The sequence below is a fragment of the Callithrix jacchus genome, chromosome 13 (assembly GCF_049354715.1).
Source record: "Callithrix jacchus isolate 240 chromosome 13, calJac240_pri, whole genome shotgun sequence".
NCBI lineage: Eukaryota > Metazoa > Chordata > Mammalia > Primates > Cebidae > Callithrix > Callithrix jacchus.
Genome location: NC_133514.1, coordinates 55347271 through 55372919, shown reverse-complemented (window position 1 = coordinate 55372919; position 25649 = coordinate 55347271). Strand labels below are relative to the sequence as shown.

At 39.0% G+C, this 25649-nt stretch overlaps 1 protein-coding gene across 16 annotated transcripts in view; it reads left to right on the top strand.

Annotated features, from left to right (window-relative positions):
- The window catches only part of PTPRM (protein tyrosine phosphatase receptor type M), an 866690-nt gene that overhangs the window by 188091 nt on the left and 652950 nt on the right, over nt 1-25649 (top strand). The gene's annotated exons all lie outside the window — the stretch shown is intronic.

The following is a 25649-nucleotide window of genomic DNA, read 5'->3' as shown; positions in this document are numbered from 1 at the left end:
CATGTGTCACCATACCCAGTTAATTTTGTATTTTTAGTAGAGATGGGATTTCTTCATGTTGGTCAGGCTGGTCGTGAACTCCCAACCTGAGGTTATCCGCCTGCCTTGGTCTCCCAAAGTGCTGGGATTATAGGCATGAGCCACCATGCCTGGCTTTCATTTTTGGTTTTAAGATCTGGTATTCTACTTGATAACTGTTTCCACATAAATCCACAAATACATAATGTCTAGGTTTTGCTAGGAAAATAGGAATTACAGGATAGTGTGGTGATTAAAGGATATTTTTCTCTATCATCACTTTAATAACTGTAAAAGGAAATACCATGGTTTAAGTTTAGTTTTTGATAAGCTAAATTTCAGTTTATATACTTTTTTTGCTTTTAAATTGTTTTATTTTTTAAAAACAAGAACATTCAAGTGATTTTTTATTTGTCATATTTTCCTCCAGTGTAACAAATTTATTTTCTTTCTTTCTTTCTTTCTTTCTTTCTTTCTTTCTTTCTTTCTTTCTTTCTTTCTTTCTCTCTCTCTCTCTCTTTCTTTCTTTCTTTCTTCTCTCTCTCTTTCTTTCTGTATTATTGTACTTTAGGTTCTAGGATCATGTAGAACATGTGCAGCTCATGCAGGATTGTTGCATAGGTACATACATGGCAATGTGGTTTGCTGCCTCCATCCCCCCGTCACCTATGTCTGGCGCATTCTCCCCATGTTATCCCTCCCCAGCTCCCTACCCCCTGCTGTCCCTACTCTAGTCCCCCACAACAGACCCTAGTATGTAATGCCCCCCTCCCTGTGTCCATGTGTTCTCATTTTTCAACACCCGTCTATGAATGAGAACATGCAGTGCTTGATTTTCTGTTCTTGTGTCAGTTTGCTGAGAATGATGATTTCCAGGGTCATCTATGTCCTTACAAAGGACACAAACTCATCATTTTTATGGCTGCATAGTATTCTATGGTGTATATGTGCCACATTTTCCTTGACCAGTCTGTCATCGATGGGCATTTGGGTTGGTTCCAAGTCTTTGCTATTGTAAACAGTGCCGCAGTAAAAATACGTGTGCATGTGTCTTTATAACAGAATGATTTATAGTCCTTTGGATATATACCCAGTAATGTGATTTCTGGGTCAAATGGAATTTCTACTTCTAGGTCCTTGAGGAATTGCCACGCTGGTATCTCAGTGTGGTTTTGATTTGCATTTCTCTAATGACCTGTGATGAAGAGCAGTTTTTCATGTTTGTTGGCCTCATATATGTCTTCTTTTGAAATGTGTCTGTTCATGCCCTTTACCCACTTTTGAATGGGTTTGTTGTTTTCTTGTAAATCTGTTTTAGTTCTTTGTAGATTCTGGATATTAGCCCTATGTCAGACGGGTAGATAAATTTTTTTCTGTTCTGTTAGTTGCCGATTTACTCTAATTATTGTTTCTTTTGCTGTGCAGAAGCTCTGAAGTTTAATTAGATCGCATTCGTATATTTTGTCTTTTGTTGCCAATGTTTTTGTTGTTTTTTTCATGAAGTCCTTGCCTATGCCTATGTCCTGAATGGTTTTGCCTAGGTTTTCTTCTAGGGTTTTTATGGTGTTAGGTCTTATGTTTAAGTCTTTAATCTATCTGGAGTTAATTTTAGTGTAAGGTGTCAGGAAGGGGTCCAGTTTCTGTTTTCATTCAAGTGATTTCTAAGCCTCTTGGTAAAACAAGCTCTTTAAAGACTGTTTTGTAACATCTTTCACATTCCTCTGAGGTACTTTGTGGAATTAACCCTTCATCCTAAATGTTGGAAACCACCTGGGTGCTCATCAGCTATGCCAAGTCTGATTTTCTTTTTGTTCTGGTAAATACTGTGCAGCTTCAGGTAGAATAACATTCCTTGCACCAGTATCTACTCAGGTGTTCAGAATGGCTCTTTATTGGCTCTTAGAGCCAAGAGAACTTTTCTGCTTTACATTTAAGACCCTCCAGTGCTCTGAAATCTGACATTCTTACCTCTCTTATGCCACGTCCCTACTTTATCCTCCCCACCTATTGGTCACTTTCAGCACACATTCTTTTCCCCACAAATCTGGAAAAACTATGTGCCATCTCATGACCACAGGTAACTTCATTTGGCTTCTTTATTTTTATATGAGTACACACCCACCGAGAACTGCCTTCTTCACAGCCTCTGTCTTCAACAAAACTGAACTCCCAATGTGGCTATGCCTCTCAATATCCAGAGCTGAGCATCAAAGTCCAAAAATGATCAAATGGAAGCAAGTGCCCCTTGCGGCAGGGACAAGGATGCTGCCTATGGCAGAACAGAGCTCTCTATGCACCAAATGGCTTCCAGATGAACCCTCCTCCTCCATCTCACAAAGCCCCCCCTTCCCCTGGAAGGACAGACACTGGACTTTTTACTTACCCCTGTGAGATGCACAGATATTTGCTTTCAGTATGTGCCATGGCAATGGGGAAGGCCAGGAAGCACTGACTGGGAAGTATCAGCCTCAGCGATAAGCCCTTGCCTAACATTCAAGTTCAATATCGCTTTGTTCCCAGCTTACCTTTCTGCCCTGTTTTACTCACCCCAAGAATGCCTGTGCTCCTTGGCTCAGACTATTTCTGCCACAACTTTGAGGTGAATGTGACATTTTTGCCTGTCTGCAGGGTGTGTCTCCAGTCATTTCCACTGGACCCTCTCCTGACTCACCTCGCTGTTGTAAATAGCCTAAAATGTTAGAATCTCATTCGACTTTTCTTTCTTTCTCCTCCTACATATTTAACTTGGTTTGATCTTCATTCCCATTGATACTCCTCTTCTCAATACATTGCCACTGCCATAATCTGCCTTTATCGACCATGCCATTTTAGGTAAGCCATTTCAGGTAAGCAATTTCATGTCCTGGGGTCTTGATTCTCTCATCCGAAAACAAAAGGAGTCAGGAGTCATGTTCTTTACATGTTATTTTAAAATTAGACCTGTGTCTGGAAAGTCCAGTTTTTCATGTCCAAGTTGTGTGACTTTGGGTAGAAAATATATTCCTTCCAAACTTCAATTTCTTCACTTGTAAAGTATTATACAGTTCTTTACTGATGGTGTTGCTATGTCCTGATGGAGAATTAAATGAGATTCACTTTGCAGTGTGACCGGCATACTGCCAGGCACCTATTATGTATCTGTCATACACAAACTACTGCAAAAGCCTTTAGCCTGAGGTCAATTCACTCTCGACGGCCTAATTCTTCCTCTGAAAAATTTCCACATACCTTCCTTTCTAGCTAATAGAAAATGCTTTCTCAGTCAGGTGCAGTGACTCACACCTGTAATCTTATCACTTTGGGAGGCTGAGGTGGGTGGATCATGAGGTCAAGAGTTTGAGACCAGCCTGGCCAACATGGTGAAACCCCCTTCCTACTAAAAATACAAAAATTAGCCCGGCGTGGTGGTGTGCACCTATAGTCCCAGCTACTTGGGAGGCTGAGGCAGAGGAATTGCTTGAACCCTGGAGGCAGAGGTTGTAGTGAGCTGAGATGATGCCATTGCACTGCAGCCTGGGTGACAGAGTGAGACTTCGTCTCCAACAAAAGAAAGAAAGAAAGAAAGAAAGAAAGAAAGAAAGAAAATGCTTTCTCAGTTTTTGTCCTTTTTTTTTGTACACTGAGTAAATAATGCCAAGTGTATTGAGTGCCACCAATGTGAAGTGAAAGTTTCATGGGAACATAGGGAGACCTTATTTGGTTGCCCATGCAAAGTTGTTGACCGAATGACTTTTCTGTCTGGCATTTACCAAGCCTAATGACATCTTTTTGATTTTTCTTTTTCTCCCTGTTTCCTTTCCAATTCACACATACAGAATTAATGTTTTTTCGTTTCACCTCTTACTGAAAATCTCATTTTGTATGGATTAGCCAAGTTTCCTAAACCAAGTTGAATTCTGCTAAATGTGTGTTTGTGTTTTCAGGATCTGATCGTCTTTGAGGTACAATTCTGAATGTCATTTGAACTTATTCTGTATGACATTCTAGAAAAGTAGGTATGCTAGGCCTTGAATATATTATTTAAAAAAAAAGATTCTATGATCTCAAAAAGTAGGAAACATAACAGTAATGGTTAATTTTAGATTTTATTTATTTTTATTTTTTGAAATAGAGTCTCACTCTTGTCACCCAGGCTAGAGTGCAATGGCGTGATATTGGCTCACTGCAACCTCTGCCTCCCGGGTTCAAGCCGTTCTTCTTCCTTAGCCTCCTGAGTAGCTGGGATTACAGGTGTGTGCCACCTTGCCCGGCTAATGTTGTATTTTTTTGTATTTTTAAGTAGAAACAGGGTTTCAACATGTTGTCCAAGCAGGTTTAAACTCTTGATCTCAGGTGATTTACCAACCTCGACCTCCTGAAGTGCTGGGATAACAGTCGTGAGCTACCGTGCCCGACCAATTTTAAATTTTATTAATGTTAAACATAGACTCATGTGTCTTAGAAACAGTACTCAGAGAAAACTACTTATTTAGACGCTTTTTGGCCTTTTAGTTAGGCACTTGGGAATGAATGTGTTTTCTAAGTTTATTAGTTACTTTAATAGAGATTTAAAATCTATTTTGTTTACTTTTTAAAGTATTCTTTATGAAAACCCCTCTTTAAAATAAAAAGTTATTTAGGAGTTTTGTGGAGAGGGACAGATTCTGGTAATGCTGTGATGAATGAGATAGGGAGGAGCAGTCTTGCAAACCTTTGGTTTAGTAGAGAACCAAAACCAGTTTGGAAGGGGATACAGGTCTCTTTCTAGCCATATGTATTTGGCTGAGCACGTTTGGAAAAATTGGTAGTTTTGTAAATCATCCATTGAGAGCCAGCCAGTAATCTCTGCATCTACATTTGTGAAAGAAAAAAATTGAGGTGGTATGGGTTCCCTTTTTCAATGTGTCTGTATTGTTTTGATTGTATAGAGGTAGATATTTTCGTTCATTTTGAGTGAAAGTAAAGTCAGAATTATATGTATGTCTATATATACATATATGTATACATGTATTTTCTACATTTTAAGAGCAAGCAGCATGTTGTAAGAGTGAAAAATATGCTTTGAAAACAGACACATCTTGATTTGAGTGCTAGTTACTATCACTAACTTGCTTCTATAATCCTGAGAAATTTTTTTTTCCTCCAAGTCTTAGTTTGTCCATCAGCTAAATGAGCACAAACATCCTATGTGATAGGGTTGTTGAGTGTGAGTGTTGAGGTAAGTTAAGTCAATGCAACATAGTAAGGGATCAATAGGTATAGAATTCCTTTCTAATTCACTATATATAATATAAACAGGCTTAAATCAACAGAGTGAGTTTATAACTTCAGACTTTCTTTGCCATAACACCTTTAAGAAGTTTTAAATGGTTAAATTTACTGTTCTTTCAACTGCCATTTTAGTCTTAGTTTGTGTCGTTTTGTTTTGGCTGTATTTGCTAATGTTTTTGGTGGAGTCATACCATTCTTTGTTGGCTTCATTTATAATTCTTTTTTTTTTTTGGGATCTGCTACACTGTTGGCTTTTTGCCTTTACTCACCTTTTCTCCCCTTCTTTGTGTTTGACCTGTTTCCTCCTCTTTCATTTTGGCACCAGTAGGGTAACAGTTTATGTGTATGCTGGAAGCCTACCCCTTACATCTCTATGGGTGCAGTATTCCTTTTTATTGTATTTTATTTTTCAAAATGACAAGCTTATATTTTCAGTATGTGAAAATGCTTTAGAACTTCTTGTCGAATATAGATTAGTTGACATTTTAAGTCTTAATCTGTGTTGTGTGGTTATATTTTGGTTTTCTATTTCTTCTTTACCCTTTTCATCATATACCTCATAGCTTTTGTCATCAGTGAATGATTTTTAGAATCCTAATGTGCACAGCACTCTGCTGGATCTTGTACCGAGCAGTTTAAAGAGACTCTGTGTAATTACCCAACATTTCCTGTGTGCTTGTTATAGGCAGAATTACATAGAATGCAAATTATCCTTTTCTAGGTACTTGGATTTTGCACACAGAGCAAGAAAATAGCTGAACAGTGAGTATGTGAAGAGTAAACGAGTAGACACCAGTATCATTCACCATAGGCCAGCCTTCTAGCTCCCAAGATGTTCCCTCCCTGCCTGTCTTCATTGTCTCTAAGTATTGAGATGCAGCCTCTTTTCCGAATTACCTGGAATAATTGCCAAGCAATCGTGCCACTTGAAACTGAGGTAGCAAGTCCTTTGATTGAACTGGCAGTCCCACTCCCTGTGATAGCATACTTGCAACAGTGTTGTTTATTCATTTCACTGTTCTCTCAAGAAATGGCATCAGGAGTGGACAGTGATGCTTTGGGGCAATCCCAAGGCACATGGAAGGCAGATCTTGCCTCCCTGTGAGGAGGCCACAGGGAGCTGGATAGCCCCTCTGTCTGCTCCCTGGCAGCTGGAATGTGGATCTGTGACTCTGTGCAGCTAACTGGAAGCTTAATGCAGGGAATGTGAACTTTGAACTAGTTAGAGATGATTTACTGTGAGGCTTTCACAAAGGGCACAGGCTGGATGAGTGGCTGTTGAGCGTCCAGTGTTCCTGAGCGGACTGTGCTGTGACCCGATCCTGTGCATGTCTCCTCTTCAGGCCCCTGCCGGAACATGCTTCTCTAATCTCACCATTTATCAGTGACCCTTGGGGTGAAACTCTCTTCTGTTTAAATTTACCAGGGTACACTTTGTAATACTTGGGGCCAAGAATTTGAAGATAGGAATCAGACAAATCAAACAACTAGTAGTAGTGATGGGACATGTAGTCCTACAGTAAGGGATAGAATTATCCTTAAAAACACAGACAAACCAGAGATTGCCTGGAAAAAAAAGATGAACTAGAAAGATTCAAAGTAGGCTTTATTAGATGTGACTTTGGTAGGTTAGGGCTGAAAGTTAGAGGACTTAACAAAGTGAAAAAGAAGCTTGGCTTTTTATTTTGAAGGTCCTTCAAGGAGTTGGATATTGTGATCTGTTCAATCGGGACATTTATATAGTGAGAAGGAGGACTGGAAATGAGAAGAGGAATGAGAAAATGGCAGCACAGCCTTTGGGATATGGAAAAGGATGGTCTTCCTGCCACAGCAGATGAGAGGGGCACGTGAAGCCCACGTGGAAGGGTAACTAAAATACTTGGTGGCTGACTGAATTTAGGTCTGAAGCAAAAATAGGATATGAGGACAGGTATAAGAATTTTATTTTGTGCTATGTGTGTCATTTGGCTTTTAAACTGTAAAATGAGATGAAAACAATCTGCCCTCATTTCCTGGTTGCTTTTCTTAAATATCATTGGTCTAATGCATAGCTAAGCCTTTTATTTAGAAAATCCTACCTGCGAAAAGTGATAGGTTATACTAATTATATTTGTGCTGTTCTGCAGATTTTCTATTTTGCACTGGTTCCTTACCTGCTGCTCGCTGTGCGGGCAGCTAAGGTGAGAATTTGAAGAATATGGACTTTTAAGTTGAAAGGCTGCTGTGGTTATATTGTTTTCACCACAAAACTTGTTCTCCCTCTAGTGTTTCACTTGTACAGGCATAAGTTGCACAACTTTGTTCCATTTTGAATTCTTTGCAAGATTTGTCTTCATTTCCTTTGTTCGATCAGATTCCTATATTTCCTTGTACTGTTTGGCCAGACTTCATTGTTGTCATCTTACTGAGTGGAACAGTAGATGCTGTTCCAGCTTTGATATTAATTTCCTTTCTAGCACAGCAGTTCTGAGTCTGGAGCACATTAGCATTTCTTTTCACTTTTGAAGAGAGATTTTGATCTCTGAGCACCCTTCCCGTGTGTCTGTTTTCTTGATGGTTCCTTGTGGTTGCTTTCAGTGTTAGGTTAGATTTCTCTAGTTAGGTTTCTGATCAGATTGAAAAGCAAACAAGAAGTTAATTCTGTGCATCCCTCATTCTTCTGTAAACACGCCTAGTGCACTGTATTCCCTCTCCAAGTGCTCTTGCTTAATTAGCATGCTTTAGTTTGTAAAGGATTGATTTGTTTGGTAGAATTATTGATAGTTGATTCTAGGAGTGAACTTTCTCCGATATCAATTTGAGAAAATAAATCTCACTTCTCCATGCCTTTGTTAATTAATTTGTTTCTGTTACCATCACATCTTTACTTAATAAGTCTATAAAGGATCTGCAGTGGCATTGAGTTGTCTGTGCTGTTTGGCTATAAAATTCAAGGATGACATCTAATGTGTGTCTTTCGGTAGAGATGCAATTTACTTATGTAGTATATATGTAAGGAGCATTCATGGCATAGTCATCCCACTATGATCGTATATAATGATTATATATACAATAGATAATATATACAATAAGGGAAATGTGCCTCTTAGGTGTTAGGAAACCAGTGGTCAAACTCCACCTCTGCCATTGTCTACTCTGAGATTGCAGGCAAGTCATATCATTCGGATGGCTTCCCTTGTATTGCGAAGTGGAGACAATATTTTTGCCCTCCTTTTTTTTGCCAGGCTGCTGTGCTTGGCCATGGTGGAATCATGAATGTGGCAGTGTGATAGTCTCCTTCCTGCCCAGTGTGGACCCCAGTCTGGCTTACACTGCTGTCATCCATCTTCATAGCTTGATCTTCAGCCATGTTTTAAATATGATTTGTGCTGCAGTGAACTTTTATTCCATGCACACACCATGGCCTTCTCATAACAGGCCATCTGTCCTCTGTTAAGGCTCTTTGGAATGCTCTGTATGTGTCCCTCAGAACTTGTCCCAGCTTCGTAGCTACACCTTAAATGCCTTCTCCTCTGTGAATTCTTCCTTGTTCTTCCTAATCTGAAGTATAGCCTTTTAGTATTCTCTGATACTGTGTCACCTTCTGGTTACAATGTTGAATTATAGTAGGTCACGCAGGTGTTCTGTATTCCCGACTAAATTAAACTCGAGTTTCAGGATTCTGTGTTGGATCTCTTACTGCACTAAACAGTGCCCTCACATGAATCCGGAGTTTTTGATTGTTGGCTGGTTGCCTTTAATGAATCAGCCTTAGTTTTCCATATTTGCACAGTACTTTGGGTGTTACCTAAAGTCAGCTTCACCCATGGAGAATGACATGATTCTGTGTTCCAGTGTATAAATGTAAGCTGGGTATCCTTCAGTCTTGCTACCATAGTCAAGGAGTGACTCCCAGGCAGCCAGCAGCAGATGGGTGTTTCTTCAGTAAGCCTCCGGGGCTCACCTGTTCTTGGGAAGCCATGTAAAAACATACATGGTATAGAGTGATAAGGGAAAACAGTTGTGGGGATGAAGTGAGAAGTGAATAACTCAGGAATAGAGAAAGAAGGTTGCAATACGTGGCAATGGGTCTTAATGGATGAGTGAGCAGGAGCTTATTGGGATGGTAGGTGAGAAGTGCCTCCAGAATATAAGCTTGATATGCATGGTTTCAGGGGAATGGGTATGGGGTATCCTAAGCCCAGTGTGAAGAGTGGGTGGGGATGCAGAAGGGTGGTGAAGATGCCCTTTAGTCATGGGGAGATAAAAGAGCTTGGACTTCTCAGGGAATTTTGAGTGCATGCCATAGCAAAATGGCCACAGCAGAGGAGCTTACCTGCCCATCAACCAGTGGCATAATAACTGGGGATGCATCCTAAAATTCAGAGCCCTAACTGCACTCCCAACAATTCCGATTCTATAAATCTAGAGTGATACTCAAGATTTATGTGTTAGTAATTTGTTCCAGTGATTCTGATGCAGGTGGCCAGTGAAGCACACTTTGAATGAGTGTTGAATTACCTCTGAGAACTTTGTAACCCAAGGAATTATAAAATTTGCACAGATACACATTTATCCTAGGGAGGTGGATCCTGGATAGCTCTGTTCAGATCCTCAAAGGGATCCATAAGTTCCCCAAAGTTTCAGAATCACTGAGCTAAGAGAAAAGCTTGTAACTCAGAAGGAGAATTGCAGCAACATGGCAGGAATGGTGGAGATCAGTAACCTTTAAAGAAACATTTTGTGTGATAGGAATTGGTGTTTTCAGGAGCCCTACTGGAAACACATTAGAGAAGTGAAGGCTTACCACCCAATTTGTAAATCAGGATTTATATTTGTGTTAATATCTCAGTGTTTAAAGGACATACAATGTTTAGTGGCTCTTGCAATTAACAATTTGTCTATTACAGGTTTTTTGGGGAAACACTTCAAGTTCACATATTTTCCTGACCTAATTAAATCTGGTTTCCCTGGGTTTTTACTTTTTAATTCTGAAGTTAAAAATATGTTAAAGTTCAGTAGAATGAAGATCTTTATTGCTAATTATCAGTAAGGATGCCACATTTTGCCCTCCTGTGGTTAAGGTTTTGTCTGTATTTCTGTGATAAACATCTCTTTGAAGTTTATAGAGCATATGGGAAAAATGAGATTGATACAACTTGGTTTTACTCACTCCCAACCCAAGAATTTTTTCATCAGTGAAGTATACTGCTGAAAAGTGATGTACACACCCTCATTTCTCCCCTAAACCCAGGGTAAAAAGAACATATTGTTTATACTGGCAAATTCACTGCAGCAAATGGATTGTAATAACTGTGGGAGGGACTCTGTGATCATGTATGTTTCCTGGTAATGACTAAGACAGAGCTATCAGCTGGTAACTGTAGCTTGTCCTTCAGCAGGGGGTTGCAGTTCCTAAGCACCACATTTGATCATTTGTTTAAACCTTACAGAAATTGAGCTGGTCTGTGAAGCCTCCTCTAGGCAAATTTCTAGCCCCTTGAAGGGTTACTATTTCTTAAGCCCAGTCAATATTATATCGATCCACAAGGGTTTATTCTCTATTCACAACATACACAGTACTTGGTTAGATATTGTTAAAGGTAAGTGTCCAATATGGCCAAGGGCCAACAATAAGGGTATTTCAAAAATATCTCAAAGAGAGATCCAAGCCACAGATAATCAAATATAAAATCACCCACTCTGACTATTAAAATCAAATATATGGTGACACTTTGGTTAACTTAACCCAGCATCCATAGGTTCTTACGAGTCAGCCATATGAAAAATAAAAAAAGCCTCCTGAGAAACAGAATGCCCCACTCTCTTAGTATATTAGATATATCCCAGTAGTTTCTGGATGCATATAAGGCTGGTCCCAGGCATATTATAAAGTCATTGAATTTGATATTGTCTTCTTTTATGAAACTTAATTTTCCACCCACTTTTCATATGTCTAATATTCTTATGTAATCTTTATCAAAATAAGAAATATCTACTATCTATTTATCTGTACTTGTGGATTATTTATGTGGCCCTGTGCACAATAGGTCTAAATAAATATTTTTTTTTGAGTAGCTGCGGTTAGAGGACTGGCTATGTGAAGCTATTTTCATATTATATTCTTTTGAATTTTAAATTTCAAGCCTCTGTTACAGATGGAAAAATTCAAACTTATTCAAGTAATTTTAGACATTAGTAAGCAGAGGCTGAGAAGAAGGTTGAGTTAAGGAGAATTCTACTTAAGCTGTAATATTAGGTTTTCAGTGATCTTTTCAGCAAATATGATGTCATCATTTTGGATTGACTGGGATAGGAACAGTCACCTAAAATGGGTTGCAGCCCATGTAGGATTGACAATCCTGGATGCCCTATCCTGTGACCTCCAGATTCTTTCTTTTTCACACTAGACCAGGAGCCTGGCCAGCTAGCACTGACCTTCATATCAGCAGGGTCTCTTCTGCCTTCTTTTCTTCTTCTACTGCTTCTCTTCTTTAACATTGAGCTTGGCCATCCTTCTTTTTTTTGAGACAGAGTCTCACTCTGTCGCCCAGGCTGGAGTACAGTGGCATGATCTTGGCTCACTGCAACCTCCATCTCCTGGGTTCAAGCGATTCCCCTGCCTCAGCCTCCCAGCGTGCTACCACGCCCGGCTAATTTTTTGTATTTTTAGTAGAGACGGGGTTTCACCATATTGGCCAGGCTGGTCTCAAACTTCTGATCTAGTGGTATGCCCACCTCGGCCTCCCAAAGTGCTGGGATTACAGGCATTAGCCACTGTACCCGGCCACAGCATTCTTCTTGCTTATATATTAACATTATTTTATTTAGTTTTTCTATTATAGTCACTTCCCCAACAATCCACCTGATCCACCTTAATTATATTGCTGATAAAGAATTATTATCTTTATGGGAAGAGAAGAAAAAAATAATAGCATGTGCAATCTTAGAATGGGAATATTAGCTTAGAGATAATCTAGGTCTGAAAGAATCTAGTATTTTTATTGTTAAATATTAACTTTTTTGTGGCCTGATCTTTCTGTTGCCCATAGTACCCAAACTTTTTTCTTTTTTTTTTTTGAGACGGAGTTTCGCTCTTGTTATCCAGGCTGGAGTGCAATGGCGCGATCTTGGCTCACCACAGCCTCTGACTCCTGGGTTCAGGCAATTCTCCTGCCTCAGCCTCCTGAGTAGCTGGGATTACAGACACACGCCACCATGCCCAGCTAATTTTTTGTATTTTTTTTTAGTAGAGAAGAGACGGGTTTCACCATGTTGACCAGGATGGTCTCGATCCTTGACCTCGTGATCCACCCGCCTTGACCTCGTGATCCACCCGCCTTGGCCTTCCAAAGTGCTGGGATTGCAGGCATGAGCCACCGCGCCCGGCTCTCCCAACTTTTAATTAAATGAAAGTCGAAGCAGGGTTTTAGAAGGGCCTGTGCTGGGTTCGCCTTCATGGGCTCAGAGAGCCTGAGGGTTCTGAGGATCACAGGGTGAAAAACTCAGTGATCCAAGTCTCTTTTATAGATAGTACTGAAACCCAGAAAGGAAAGGAAGCCCAAGGTTAACTATTTACTAGGTAGGTGAATCCTGCATAGCTATAGATACATAGTATAATGTATGTGTTGATAGAAACACACACGTATATACAGAATCATTTAATCTTTCTATCATTCTAGAAGGTAGATGGTTTTATAGATGAATAGATGGCAAAAGCTTGTAAGCTGATACGGTTGGACTCACCTATGCTCCTTCTGGTGGCAAATCTACATTCTTTCCACTCTAGGTTCATTCTGCCGCCTGGTTGCCTTGTCCAAAGCCACACACAGGCAAGGGCAGGACTGAAGCCCAGACCATCTGCCTCTTAGTCCAGGGCTGTTCTCTCAGCCCACCTGTTCTCTTTAATCAGTAAAATAATACGTGCTAAAAAGTAACTAGAATATTGAGTAAACACTCAATTAGAAAAAGAAAGATGTCTTAGCTCTGTTGACCTTGAGCAGGGTTAATGTTTTTAGTTCCTTATATTTTAGCAACTAATTGGTCATGGAAAAGGTTGGAAGGAAAACTGATTCATCACAGTTTTTTTTTTGTGCTAAGTGTTGCTCAGAGCTTGGAAAATTGCATGGAATCTGGCTTCCTTATTTAAAAAATTAATAAGGAATAATTTTTTATTAAAACATGCTTTCTTTATGGCCTGAGTATTGAAATTTGACACTGAATATGTATTCACTACTTGTATGTCTCATAAATTTGAAATACACATAATATGTAATTATTGACATTCTTCTCATGTTTAAAACAAAAACCATAGACACACTGACTGAGGCACTGAACCAGAGTTCCAGTATGATGCACATAAAGTCCGTGTGCGTTTTGTTTACTTATGCTGAGATCTGCCAAATGACAGCCTTATTATGCAGATTCTTAGAATAACGGGCCATTGATATCTTAGTAGATTTTTACATTTAGCTGCTGACTCTCTGGTTTTCTTTTTTTAACTGGCCCATGTAGGAAAAGGAGACCTTCAGGATGAGTTTTTGTTCTTCCTGTTGGCTCTTACAGCATTTTTCATATTTATCCTTTTAACTCCTCTATGCTCCGCATGTTGTCTTCCTTGAGGACAAGGACTTCTTTTTCATCCTGTGGGTTCCTTTTCTTATCCCCTCCCTTTTCCTCCCTAGTGCCTGACATCATGCCTGGCACACAAGTCCTTAGTTAGGAGGAGTGATGGTGACAGGGAAGGAGGGAGATGCCATAAGTCAGATGAAAAGGGCGAAACTCTAGAATCAGGATTTCTTCTTCCTTTGATGTAGCCAGAGTATTGAGTATATGGAGTCCATTAGATGTTTTTTCTTCAGTGCTCCTTTCTAATAAAGATAAACAGTTTTTATTCTTACCTTTGTTACAGAAAACTTAACAAAATTCTGTCAAATCTAGCAAGTATTTAATGAGTGGCAAGCACCTTTTTAGGACTAGGGATATAGAGAGGAACAGAACATTATCCTTGTTCAAGGACCTCTCAGTGCAATAGAGAAGACGAGCATGTCCACAGTTACATTGCCCTGCAGTAGGATAAGGAGATCAAGAAAACATGTATATTTGGCAGTGATGGTTACCACATGGGAAGGAGTCATTGATTTTATCTGCAAAAAGCCATCAGCAACAGGTACCTGGGAGAGGTGTTGTCGGAGCTGGGATTTGAAAAGTGCACAAGAGTTTTCCAGCCAGACGCTGGGGTGGGGGTGGAACAGGCGTTGAACCGGTGCAGGGACCACATGAACGGAGGAGTAGCATATGGGTAGGAGGGTCATTGGGGGTGACTCTACAGATAGTCAGGAATTACTTGAGTATAAAACTAAAGGGAAGTGGTGGCAAAGAATGAAGATAAAGAGGTAGACTGGGGTCGAATCAGAAAAACAACAGATGTCACATGATTAAAATTTCAATACTATCCCATGGATAATGAGGGGGCTGATGAATAGTTTTAAGTAGGGAGAGGGCATTTTCAGCTGTGTATTTTACAAAAATTCAGCTTGCTGGGAGTGTTTGGGATATACTGGAGAAGGCAGAGTCCAGGTAAGAGGCAATGGGTCAAATCAAATGCAAACAGGAGCTGAAACTCAAATTGTGGCATGGTAGGAATAGGAGACTGAAAGAAAAATTTAAGCAGTTGTTTTAGGGGATAAGGTGTCAGGCAGAGAGGCAGTAACTCAACTAATATAGGCAAGATAAAGAAATGTCTATGACTTTGTTTTCCTGCTTCTGCTTCAGCTAGCACGTACCAAGCATACTCGTGACTTTCTTTGATGTTCATCACCTTGTAACAGTGACTGTACTTTCACATATACTTCTAAGTTCAATTTTCCCTATTTCCCTGGGAGTTAGGTAATTACAAAGGAGCCATATATTCTTTTTTTTTTTTTTTTTGAGATGGAGTTTCGATCTTGTTAGCCAGGCTGGACTGCAATGGCGTGATCTCGGCTCATTGCAACCTCCGCCTCCTGGGTTCAGGCAATTCTCCTGCCTCAGCCTCCTGAGTAGCTGAGATTACAGGCATGCGCCACCGTGCCCAGCTAATTTTTGTATTTTTAGTAAAGACGGAGGAGTCCTATATTCTATAGGGCCCAAATTCTCAGGGATTTGCTCATGGTCAAAATTGTACCCACATATCCTTTAGGGAATCTTCTAGGTTGAAGACCAGCATACTGTTTCTCAGTAAATCCAATAGAGTCATTCCCCACACCCCCTTAGAACAGATTGCTGTTTATGCATTTTAGCATAGGATTAGATCAGTGATTTGGATTTTGGACACACTTTAATTAAAATGCTGATCTTTAAGCATTAAAATTGTTTGGACCCCAGTGAAATGTCACAGTAGGCAAAGCCTGGAGAATGAAGGAACAGAGACTAACTAGGTGGAGGTGGAGGAGCCACCGGTTCATATTTCTAATTTCTTAGTTTCAGCATGTTTGGAGCATAAGATTGTTAGGCTTCTGGACTAACTGTATGATTTCTCTAGCGTACATCCCTTCCTTTTCATCATTGATATCATGTAAGTTAAACATACCTTCGATATGAAGATTGCATATCTTTTTTTTTTTTTTGAGACAGAATCTTGCTCTTTCGCCAGGCACCAGGCTGGAGGGCAGTGGCACGCTCTTGGCTCACTATAACCTCCACCACCTGGCTTTAAGCAATTCTCTTGCCTCAGCCTCCTGAGTAGCTGGGACTACAGGTGTGCACCACCAAACCCAGCTAATTTTTGTATTTTAGTAGACTGGGTTTCACTAGGTTGGCCAGGATAGTCTCGATCTCTTGACCTCGTGATCTGCCCGCCTCGCCCTCGCAAAGTGCTGGAATTACAGATGTGAGCCACCGTGCCCGGCCTGCAGATATTCTTTTTATGCCAAGAGCAAGACACATGTAATTGATAGATCCAGTACTCACTGTGTCTCAGGTCTGTGATCCCAATTAAATACACTCAGCTGTTTGAGTTCCCCATTGTTAATGTTAGAAGAAGGAAATTGGAATGTATATTTTACCAAGAGGGTATGTGAAACTATATTTGCTTTTTTCCTTATAATTTGATTCTACCCAATGAATATAATGTGTAGAAAAAATATTCATTGAGGGAAGTACATTTAGTTGAGTTTAGGTTAATCAATATCCAGTGAAAATAAATAGTTGGCTGGCTGTTTTAAGCTAAATAAACAGCATGGTTTGGCTGTACTGCATATCGGTGAGTTCAGGAGTATATTTAGTCAGCTGTCCTAGATAATGATTTTATGCTAATAAAATCATCAAGATATGGATTTGTAAATCATACTAAACTGGCAGCAGTGCTACTGGGCATAAAATGAAATTCTTTTCTTAAAAAATTAATTTCCTGAGTATCTCTAACCAGTAACCAGGATTGTTTTCTACCTAGGATGTCTTTTCTTGTTGAGTAGTTCTACTTAGGAGAAAAATTACAGATCAGGGTTTTTTTAGCATGACGTTTAAGCAAAGAATTCAACACTTTGATCCAGCTGTGCTATTCTGTTGCCCTTTTTCATCTGAGAGGTTTTTATGACTGAAAAGCATTATTTAGAGCAATGATCGCCAAATCACTTTCTTCACACCTTTTTTGAGGAATACAGTACAACTCATTAATGTATGGAAGAAAAGATTTGAACTTCAACTTACATATATTTTCTAGTAGTACTTTAAAAGGTCAGTATATGCACGCTTGTAATAATCTGCATATGTAGAGTACTACTACATGATTGTAATTTAGACATAAACACACATAGAATAGTTGTACCTTTTTAAGAAAGGATGTCTTCTGAAAAATGTTTGAAACTACTGATCTCTAGAGCTCTCTTTCTGGATCAGTGATTAGATTATTATGGAACCTTGTTTTAAACCCATGGATTCCGGGGGCTGCTCCCAGAATATTTTAGTTAAATAGATTGGTCCAGAACAGTGATTACCAAACATTACAGTATATCAGAGTCACCTGGAGAGTTGTTGCAGCTCTGGCTGCCGGTGCCCACCCCCAGGGTTCTGACTCAGTAGATCTGGGATGAGGTCTGAGAATTTGCATTTCTGAGTTCCCAGGTAATGGTAGCTTGTCCAGGGACCCACTTGGAGAATCACTCCTCTAATTTGGGACTTAGGACATGAGTGACTTCAGAGATCAGGACATAAATATTGTTTAGTTTGATCATCTTGTCCCTGAGATGTTTCTGGCAGCTGTTTGATCATTTTGTTTTCATTTGTTACTCCTCTATGATAGAGGCAGACAACCATTTTTTACACTCTCTCGTTTTCACTATTGTGGTATAGAGGATAAGAGCACCAGTATTACATTCAGATAGATTCACATTTACGCAGGGAATTCATGCAAGTGGTTTAATTAAATCCAATAGCAGCTCTATGAGGTGTTTATTTGTATGTGGAAAAATAGAGATAGTCAAGTTCCTAATAATTTGGCTGCATCTTTACAGTATTCAGGAGTAGAAATAATACCATTGCCTATTGAAGAAAATTTTACTAACAGTAAGAAAAATACATCTTAGTTTGTTGCAGCTCAGCCTTTTAAAAAATTAGGAATCCAAGGCTTGATATGAAATGAAGATGGGGTAAGTGTAATAAATCATAGAAACTTCTAGAACAAGACAACTAATTTCCTTTGTATCATATAAAATATATTCATTGGCAAATAGCACTTCTTATAATAGAACATAGCATTAGCCATTTAAGTGCCTGTGCAATGTGTAAAAACTGCTTGCTAGATTAAATTATGTAGAAGAGCATTTCTATAATGCTTAGTGTCTGATTCACTAAACATCACTGGCGCACTCAAAGTTTAAGAGGCATTATATACTTTTATTGTTTGGCAGGCAATAAAATGTAGAAGTCACTGTGATTTAAAAGAAGAAAGCAGGGCCTCTGCTATGTTGGTATAGTTTTTTTAATACTCCGAAAATAATTATGTCTATTAAATCTCACTTTCTGTTTATCCTTTGCATTGTGTATTTGTTCTACACAGTTTTTAATTTGAAATAAATAGATAAGATAATCTGAGATTTCGTGTAATTTAGGAAAATAGAATATATAACATTAATTCTTTTGGGGGGCACTGTAGCAGTATTTTTTGATCTGCCTTCTCTATAGAAAGACCCATTTCATACTTTATACATTTGATAAATGCTGCTTTAAATGGGGTCATTCTGTATGTGGAACAAATGAGAAAAATGTTCCAGAAAAACTCATCAAGGAGTATTACAGTCTTTTTACAAAATAACTTTAAATGGACTATAATTATAGCAGGAAGAATGATCTAGTGTATGTAAGTCAGTTTAACCTTTTAAAGGCAGAGCAATTCAAAATGTGTGTGTATCCTATAAGTTTATGAAATTAACATTTGATTGTCCTCCATTGGCTTCTTAGAAACAGCGCTTTTAAGAGCTTATTTGCAATGCAAATCACCGAATAATTCGTATATAAGCGCCATAAATTGTTGTTTACTGACTTTCTAGAGCTTGGTGAAAATGTGTGAGAACTTTGAGTACAGACCTTGTTTGAATTGCTAGTCCTGCACTGAAGCTCCTGTGACTTTGGGGAGATTATTTGACCCTTCTAAACTGCCATTTGTAAAAATAAGAATGTATTGATCAGGATCCAATCAGGAGAGAAAAACGACATAGTAATTTAAACAGGGAACATTTATTTTAAATACTAAGTCACTGTAATAGGGTATTAGAATACAAGAGATAGTACAAACTTAGGAAAGCTGAAGATAAAAGGAATAGTGGATGTATGGAGCAGATGTTAGCCCCAGGGAGAGACAGACCTCCAAGGAGGAGACTCTTCCATTGCTGAGATCCAGGGCAAGCCTGTGGCTCAGTGGCTGGCAGCGGAGTTACTATGGGGCTATACTCACAGGATTCAGAGGCAGTGTGCCCTCTGGTTGAATGTGAAAGCTGTTCATAGGGGATGTTCTGCTAAAGGCACTTGCTACAAAACCACTGGGGCACTGTGCAGCCGAAAGCTGCTGCTGCGGGAGGAGCCAGGCTGGAGGGCAGCCTTGCAATGTGTGCTGAGGGGCCTGCCAGGTATCTCAGGGAGGCCCCCCTTCCTCCTGCAGGATCTCTCCTGTACCCTCTACTGACAAAAGCTTACCTTCTTGCACAGTGGGATAGAAAACATAGTTAAACTGTCTGGATACATTTTTTAAATGAAAATTGGATTTTAGAGCTAAGAGGTATAATACATTGATAACTGGTACAAGGAATATAGATGCTTGGCTTTAGAAGTTTTTAAAATTAAAATTAGTAATATATGGGGCCGGGCGCGGTGGCTCAAGCCTGTAATCCCAGCACTTTGGGAGGCCGAGGCAAGTGGATCACGAGGTCAAGAGATCGAGACCATCCTGGTCAACATGGTGAAACCCCGTCTCTACTAGAAATACAAAAAATTAGCTGGGCATGGTGGCGCGTGCCTGTAATCCCAGCTACTCAGGAGGCTGAGGCAGGAGAATTGCCTGAATCCGGGAGGCGGAGGTTGCGGTGAGCCAAGATCGCGCCATTGCACTCCAGCCTGGGTAACAAGAGCGAAACTCCGTCTCAAAAAAAAAAATTAGTAATATATGTGTATATTTGCATGTTTTTTGTTTTGTAACATGTTAATTGAATCAGACATATTGAGATAAAAGTCTTACACTGGTTATGAGGAGTAAATGACATGCCTTAGGCAGAATCCGACTGGCACATGATCTGTGTTCACGAAATGGTAGCTGTTGATAACAGAGAACTTTGTAACTCACAGGTTGCCATTAGACTGCGTGGTAGTGCTCACACAGAGTAGTATTGATGGATAACTTCAGGCTAAATAAACAGTCCTGGGTGATGGCTCTTACCCTAAAACATTAAGAATACAGGTAGCAATCTTGAAGGATCTTGAAATCAACTTAGTGGATCTAGAACCTCCTTTTAGAACAGAATGATAAATATTTGTATATCTCAGTAGAGATAAATGTGGTTTGTGAAGTGTACAAATGATTTACACTGTACTGGGTCAAGATGTCATGACTATGAGTCACAATAAAACAACAATTTTTAATATACTGCTCTAACTGGTGGACTCTAATTCTTGTCCATTTGTTTTCCCTTGTTTTGTCTCCAGACCTGAAGCTTCACTACGATGTAGAATGGTCACATAAGGTTTCCTTTGGGGTGAAAATGGGCCATTTTCTTTATAGCTTATGCCTTAATGATTTCATATTACTCTTGGATCAACTGAATCTTCCTCAGCTGTTCCGAAGAAAGAAAAAAAAAAGATGAATATCCTCTATTATGCAAGTGACAATATTTTATTTTCATAAATCAAGAATGACCTTTATGGACAACTAGCCTTGCTATCTAATAATTGCCAGGAAAAAAAAGTTCAATGTTTGTAGATCGGAAGCCATAATTTGTGGAGACTCTATTAACATTTAACTTGCTTATAGTTTTCAACCACACTAGAAAAATGAACAAGTTTATTGATTTAGTCATATTTTGCAGCTGATTCATCCTGGGATGTGCCATGACAGGGCTAGATGGTTTGTGGAGGAAGGTTGAGATTGTTTTCATTGTTCAGATGTATATTATGTTTCTTTTTGAAATTTCCCGCAAAATAATTACAGGCACATTTTGCATAGAAATTTGGGGGATTCATTACCCATCCTTTTAAAAAACCTTTATTGGGTTTTTATTATCATGTGTCCTGCTCTAAGAAATACCAAGGTGACTAAGATACAGTTATAATCAGTATTGCTTTTGAGCAGATTACTACTCTGCCTATGGACTTTTCTGTTCTGAAACTCTATGATTTTCAGGAAGAATATCGGGCCCAACTCCATTTCTTCTGATTTCTAAAACGTGTAGGATCTGCACATGGTGGCTTGCTCATGCCTTAATACCAGCCCTTTGGGAGGCTGAGGTGAGAGGATTACTTGAACTCAGGAGTTCAAAACCAGCAACATAGAGTGATATTGTCTCTCTAAAGGAAAAAAAATTAGGCAAGGTGGCAATTCCTTCTTCCTAGGGTTCTGGGAAAGTAGACAGTTCTCTCTGACATTAGAGTTAGGGTAGTTGTGTCTTTTCTGGGTCTCCAGTTTGGGAGATACTATCCTGTGGTGTTAGGAATATGAGCCCCTTAAGACTGGATGCCTGGGTTCGAATATCTGCTTCATGACTCTCCAGCTTTGAGACCTTGGGCACTCTGTGTAACCTTCTATGCCTTGGTTTCTGTATCTGTAAAATGAGAATCATAGTATCTACCTCATAGAGTTGGTGTGAGGAAAAACAAGTCCTGGGTAAAAACAAGTCCCTTTTATCAGTTTTAGTATTAATATATTATTTTACAGATACTGTAAATTGTGTAATCAGTCATAATTTCTTCTTTGCACTAGCAACTCCAAAACTCAAAGTGAAATCTGTGGATAAAATCTGGTACATGAACTTAATGACTTTTTTCTTTTTTGTGAAGGGTGGGTGGAGGCCTTGCCATATTTCTAGTGCCCTTGTTTTTTTGGCGGAGGGTGGGTGGAGTCCTAGTCATATTTGTAGTGCCGTTTTCTTTGCTCTACTTGCCTTGCCTCTTATAATTTTAACAGTTTCATCAATTTAATTTTTAGGTTATTGTGTTGAATTGTATGTCTTGGAACAGGTCCTGTAGTATAGGAATCATCATTGTTATCTGTTACCTGAGTTACCTGAGTATTTGCCATCCACTGACACTTCATTTTTGTATAGTAACTTGTTCTTCATCCAGAACATGTGTGTTGTATTCAAAGTTGCTAAGGAAAGGCCTTTCCCAAGGTATGATGGAGACATGCATGTACACAAGTGTGTGTGTGTGTGTGTGTGCACATGTGTGTGAGAGAGAGAGAATGAGTGATGCAGACCACCACCCCACCCAGCTTGTATCAACTTTCTTCCATCTTGTATATAACTTTGGTTTAGTCCTGATTCACCTCTACGAAGCAGAAATAATTTACTTCGGTTTGACAGAGGAATATAGTACAGCCATGAGCTGCTGGGAGCCAGTGCAGGTGTGACATTTCTGGAGAAAACTTGGGGGAGTCTGTGGCTGACATTACTCCTGTAGATGATGGTGAAATATGTCTTTGTTATTCAGAAAATCAAGAAGACTGTATTTTTAGAAATGCTTCTTTTTACTGTGTTTCAGGGGACTTTGCCTCCTTATCATATTTTTTCCATTGTCCCCCAGAGTATTTACTTGAAGAACCTCACTAACTGCCTGTCTTTGGCACTTACATGTTTAATAGAGGCACCCACAAGGTATTACCTCTATGAGTGCTCATAACTCTTCATCTTCTCATGAAGTGTACTTTAAAGTTTTCAATTACATATTCCAAATAGCTGCAATGAAATGAACTCCTGAGAGTGCTGCTTGTTGTAAGGGTTTAAGAACTGATTTTAACTGGTGCTGGGTGAACATACCTGACTTTGTTACACTGACTTTACATTTGCTGGCTAATTTAACCATCAAAAATACCACATGAGGCACATGTTATCTCTATTTTGTAAATAAAGAAACTAGACGTGTGAGACTAAGTGATTTCTCTAAAATCACCAAGCTAACAGTGGAAGAATTGGGATATGCTGGTGTTTGACTCAGAACTTATACACTTTGTTACTACCCAAAACTGCTCTGAAAACCGAAAACTTACTTGTTCTTTCTTTACTTGGTTATTTTAATTCTGATGTCATTTACTTTAATCTTACTTATTTTAGCTTAATGAACCATCTTTGCTATTTTGGGGGGTCCCATATCTATTGAACGAAGGCTGGGGGTGGATCTGAAAATTGGTGTGCAGGGAAATATATCCTCATTGGGCAATATGAAATTCATATAGTTGATCCCATTTTCCAGTAGCTCAATAATCCTTCATGAGTCCAGAAAGAACCATATCATACTTAATTTGTTTCATTTCAAGTGATAAGAACAGCTTTGTGTAATGGGAAAATTATAACCTTTCACCAGTGTTGTATTAGTCTTCTGGGTGTGCTCGCAGCCACACGTGCATGCTTTTGTTTTATGTATGGTTCTATTTTAGTGCAACAGTAGTTTTGCAAACCAGGTCTGTAGCCAGCCTTAAGTTGTTTTGCGGATGCTTATCACTGTTTCTCACTGTTTAAGATCACACTGTAGGACTTTCGTCTGAGTGCTATTTGTTTCCACTGGGGGATCTTCTCTGACAAAATTGAGGATTTCATTCTTTTTGAATATTATTAGTGCTGCTGCTATTTGGGCTGATTGCTGCAATACTGAAGCTGTTTTTTACATCAAAATTAGGGTTTTCAACCAAGGGAAAATATTTCTCATAAATGTTTGCAGTCTTCTAATATTTCATACCCCAAATTAGAAAGTATTATGCATTTTAAACAAATCTATTTTGTTTCTGGACCTGTTAAAACTCAGTAAGAGGGCAGTATAAATGACCAGTTGTTATCAAGTGAAATATTGAATTAATGCTGTATCTTTGGTTGAAACAAGTCATTGTTAAAAGTGTTAGAGAAGACAGTGTCTAGGGCCACTAATTTCACCATCAGGTCTGGAGCTAACAACTAAGACAAAGGTAGAAAGCTGGGACAGACAGTCTGAGGTTCCTTGATGCTATCCTGTTTAACATAATTTATCAGAGACTTGGAGGCAGATGTAGAAAGCATGCTCATAGGACTTGCAGACAACACAAAACTAGGTAAGATGGCTATTACCAAAATTGAATGACAATGTCAGTTGTAGGCTGGAGTGATGCACTAAAAGCACAAGATGAAATTAAGTATAAATGGAGAGTCCTAGTTTGAATTCAGAAAACCGATTACCTTGTTACAAAAGTAGAAAGATGACTTGATGGCAGTGGTGTGAAAAAGCCGTATGGGATTTCAGGCTCACAGAGGCTGAGAATGGACCAGCACCCTGTCTGTACTGTTGAGAACAGAATGGGGTCAAGGGCAGTAGCCCATTGAATTCTGAATAGCTGCCAGGATGGTTGAAGGGTCTGTAAACCTTCTAGTAGCAGGAATTACTGCCTGTTGCCTGGAGTAGTGAAGACTTAGAACATGACAGCTCTTTTCAAATAATGGGCTTTCCTGTGCAAAAGCTAAGGTGTTTTTTTTTTTTTTTTTTTTTTTTTTTTTAAACTATTTCTTCACAGGATAGAGCAAAGATAAATGGGTATACATTTCAAGAAGCAGAGTTTGGGCCTTTTTAAGAGGGAATGTTCTACATAGTCAGGATGCTTTACAAAATTTTGAGTGCCTCATCTGTTCAGAGGCTGGCCGGCTGGTGGGCTGGGAAATTGAACAATTGACCTAAGCATTTGGATAGAAGTTGGACAAGATGACCTGTAACATCTGTTTTCACTCTGAGGTTGTACAATGGGGCTGTTTTACTTATCTTCTTGCCAACAAGACACAGATTGTGGACATAATGTAAAAACAGTCTTGAATTCATGTTTTCTTGACCAGAACACTTAAATGTTATTGCTGGCAAACAGTTATAATTTTTTGAATTAATATGATTAATAGCATTATATGATGGATATTAGAATTTTCATAATTAAGATTAATTTAATCACTTTTCCCATGTGAAACATGGAGGAAAGATCTGATACTATAAAAAGTAACAGGAGGCATTTAAGAGGATATGGGATGAGACAAAAGCATCAACATACTGAATGCTATTGATGCTGAAACAGCTGAATTGCTATGTATATGATGCATTTTCTATTATTCTTTGTTTCTTTATTTAAGTAGTTTCATTTCTAGTACCAGAATTAAGCAGATGTTACCACATGCCTAGTCTTGAGTTTATTTTTGCCTTTAAAACTTGTGTGGACTGTAAGTGAATTTATCATCTCTTTTAATTTTGAGACCTCAAATTTTCAAAGTATTAAATAAAACCTATTTCTTTGTTAGATTTAGAATAATTCTTTGGATAATATTTTTCAAGCTGTGTCCATGGCTTATACTGCTCTACTATTGTGCCATGATTGTGGTGAAAGCATTTCTTTTTTCATTTTTTGGATAAATTATAAATACTTTTCCTTCATTGAAAACACGTTGAACATTTAAGTTAGTTACCTTGACATTTTGAATGCAAGAGCAGTTTTACAAATTCCTATAACTCTGGAAAATACAAATTTTAAATTTGCTTAAGTCTCACTCTGTCATCTAGGCTGGAGTGCGATGGAATGATCTCAGCTCATTGCAACTTTCGCCTCCCAGATTCAAGTGATTCTCCCACCTCAGCCTGCTGAGTAGCTGGGTTTAGAGGCACCTGCCATCATGGCTGGCTAATTTTTGTATTTTTGTAGAGATGGGGTTTTACCATGTTGGCCAGGC